Raw genomic sequence first — 3,937 nt, 5'->3', positions numbered from 1 at the left:
ACACATTGTAGACATGTTTCCTAAAATATGTTCAATCTGTTTTGTGTTCTGATTCTGGTTTGTATCCATTTCCAATCAGAGCATGAATACCACGAGATAGATCCTAGATGCTGCACAAAATAAGTCCAGGCTGATATATAGCAAAGCAACAAAATAGTCCGGGCTAAAATTTGAAAATCTACTAAAGGACAGTGCGCATACATGTGAAATCATATAATCTCTGCAAATGGACAAATAATTAACATAATGCTCCTCATTTGCAACTTAAACATATGTTGTTGCAGGAAGTTTTGGTTTTAACATTTAATGCTTTGGGGCTTTGAGGAAGAAAAGGAGCTTGAAGGGCTTTCCAAGAACATCATGGAGTTGGATTACTGGAGGGTTTGTGGGGTTTTTTAAAGGAAAAACCAAAAGCCAATGTACTTCAGATACTGTTACATCATGCATCCATCATGCCTCACATTTTTATGTTGCCTCTAGCACTTCCTTTCGCAGACCACAATGCCATTTTTCTTTCGGAACTACAATTGTGTCTTCATTTTTCAAGTAAGAATTAGCCCGTCAGAGCTGTTTGTTGTCCCTTTTCTTTTCAGGAATAAGTGGTACCTCTGTTCTTTCTCATTTCTGAAAAGAAAAAAGAGCACTTTAAAAAAAAAGAATATTTGTACATTTGTAATACTGTGCCAGTTGCTATTATTTCGCAATTTTGAAATCTCAAGGTCTTTGCTCTGGAGTCATCCTCTGAAAATTCTTTGTTAATCATGCTGACACATTTCTCAGAAATTATTTCTTTTCATGCATTTCGGAACACTGAATACACGAAGCAGCCAATTTTTATGCAATCAGATGGGGTCATAAGCAGTTCCACTTCATCACAATGGTATTTAGAGGATATTAACTTGTTGTGAACTACCCTACAGCAATATTCACAATTAAAATGGAAATTCAGCTTTTAAAGATTGTATTTGGAGTCTTCTTTGCCCCCAAATGGTATTTTATGTATATATCGATTCCCCAAATGATATGTTTCTACTCTTTGTACAATATGCAATACATAAAGAAGGGTTTAAAGAATTAATTAATCTTTCCCTGGGCAATTTTGATGCTTTTTTCCCCTGAAGTTCTCACTTTTAAGACAAACGTTGCTTGAAAAATCTGCCTACAAAATAAATACCAAGATCTTTTCTTGGCAGTTAGAGTGTTGAGAAACATTGCATTCCACATAACCACTGATTCCAATCTTTCTTAGAAATTAATGGAATTCTTTTCTGGTAGATCTTTTGGCATGTAATTATGGAAAAAAATAAGATACTTGCCATTTTAAAAATAAGATAACATTATTTACTTCCTTCTGATATGTGTTTATGCTCTTTTATACTAAAGTAAAACACAGAAATAGGTTTTAAATATGAAAAATTTAAAACATCACTACTTGGAAAAGAATCACCACAGAGGTGAAAGGATCTGTATAAATCAGAGACACAAATTTTCATTTATAATTAAACATAAATATAACTAGATAGTTCTGAAAGAGAAATACTGTCTTCTCTGTTTTGTTTTTTTTTTTTTGAGAAGAACATTGTGGACTTAAAAAAATATATTGAGAAATGCACGTCTTTCCCAGTCCTGAAAAAATGTGCATTGAAAGAGAAGAAATCTCAAGGGAACAGTTTTATGAGATTTTTTTCTTCCAATCAATGTAACAGGATCTCACAACCTCAGCTAATCTTTGTCAAGCACGTCATCTTGAAGCACGAATCACTTGAGCACGTCATCTAGAAGTGTCTGCCTGGATACGAGAGCAGCACCTATAGATCCTGTTCAGACTCAAAGAGGAATACAACACTGAAGAAAAACTTCATCCAGAACTGAACTGTGCATCTTTTTGTTTGTTTAACATTTGCGGTTCTCCAAAACCAAAAGCATGTTTTCCACCCTTAGTAATAGCTCTTCACTCTATGTCCTTAAACACACACTTTTGTCTCAGGAAAGCCTCTCTCTAACCACAGAGTGGTGAAGGCTGAAAAAGCGTTCAAGTAAATATTTTTTTAAAACACTGATTTTCATTTTTTTTTTTTGAAGCATTTTCTTCACTAGGCTCCTGATTTTTTCAGCATCAGTGAGAGGCTATTAAGCTAGACTTTCTGTGAGTGCTACTATGAGTCTTTTTAATAGTTCTTATTTTCCTCTACTACCATAATCTTCTACAACACGTATGAAGTAATCCATTGCATTGAACAAATTAAAGCAAAACTTCTTCGATTTTCAGGAAGAAACCTGCTGTCCTTTTTTCACCTTCTTGGAAACAGAGTTATACCAAATTTTTGTCCTTATTGAAATGAAGCACTCGTGCTGGAAGACCCCACATGACATCTTCTGAAAAAGAGTGCAGAAGCATTTTCTCAGCAGACACGTCCAACCCCCTGCACACAAGTTACTGTACATTGTGAAGTGAGATGTATCATTACATAACATGAACATCTGAAAATAATTAGTATTCTAACACCTCCATTGTGGAAGGCCAGCTGGAGATACACACAAATATCCGCGGTGGCTTCACCCCAAACTATGAGTGGGGCATTACTGCAGGCTGAGGGAAGTGCAGACCGGGCTCAGCTCTTACCTTCGGGCACCCAAGCTGAGACCTGTGTCACAGCTGCACAGGGATCGTACTGTCTGTTTATCTACCCTGTTGTTTTGTCTTTTCCCGTCTTGAATATCTAACAACCATGCCCGAAAGTGCGAGCATCAGGTAATTTTCCCCAGGTTTCTGGCTGAGCAAGTGCTTTATAGGGATTCCTAAAATTTGAACCTTATCCTTATTGTTGCCAATCAAAGTCTAAAGAAGAGTTGAATTAATATTTTAGTACATTATAATTCTGTTCTCCAACTGCCTTTCTCCCCCTTTCCCTGTTTTCTCTTTTCTACTACAGTTCAATTTTCTTGCCATTGAAGTTAATGATAAAATTACATTGATTTGATCTGTACCAGCTCAAATTCCCAGTGAACATACGTAAAGTTCAGACTTTACATTTTCTCATCATGCTTTTTAATAACATTCATGAAAAATAATCTTTCTTCTGGATTCACATGAATTCCTCTGTCCACCAAGGTAGTATTACTGAATTCATCAGCTAATTTACCTGCTCAGTGACTTATGTTAAGCACAGAAGAAGAGGCATGTATGAGAGGCAGAAAGATCATAAACTTCTATGAAACATCGTGGAATTCACAACTCCAGGGTGAAATAGCTATTTTGATTTATACTATTATCTATATTTATGCTAGCCTGTGGCATTTAGTGTTACGAGTACACTGTGATTTCTAAGTTTTAATTTCATGTGAAAAAGAGATATAAATTTATAGAAATGAAACACGCCTCTAAGACAGATCAGATGCAGTAAGCAGTAAACAAACTTCCCTGCCAAAACCAAGAAGGCTCAGGGGAATGGCTTTCTGGACTAAACCCTAGTAAAGAAAAATGCTTCTCTAAGAGAGAAAAAACAGTGCAAATTAAAATAATAAAAAAATTCCTAGGAAGCTGGTCTGAAGAAAGACACCCCAGATAGGAAGATGAGATTGCCTCATGTTTTAACACAAAGCGAACTTTCTGAAGTTTTTGAGCAGAATTCGAATACTCCCTGACGATTTGTATTTCCCATTAATCCTCAGAGAAGTAAGTTCAAAAGGCTGTTTCATGCAAGTGGATGTAGCTCCATTTAAGCCACAAGCCAATAATCAGTTCATTTAGTGTTAAGACTCTTAATACAGCATGAGTAATTCAAGCTGAAATTTGTCGTTTAATTGCAGTAAAGCTTTTTACACAAATATTTAAAAATATTTAACTAATAAATACTTAGTATAAAACAGCCATTTTTGCACCTTTTTCAATCCCATGCTCTCTTACATCTGAAAAAGAGCTGATTTTCAAGCGGTT

The sequence above is a fragment of the Buceros rhinoceros genome, unplaced genomic scaffold (assembly GCF_000710305.1).
Source record: "Buceros rhinoceros silvestris isolate BGI_N320 unplaced genomic scaffold, ASM71030v1 scaffold858, whole genome shotgun sequence".
In the NCBI taxonomy this organism is placed as follows: domain Eukaryota; kingdom Metazoa; phylum Chordata; class Aves; order Bucerotiformes; family Bucerotidae; genus Buceros; species Buceros rhinoceros.
Note: the sequence above shows the minus strand (reverse complement) of the source record.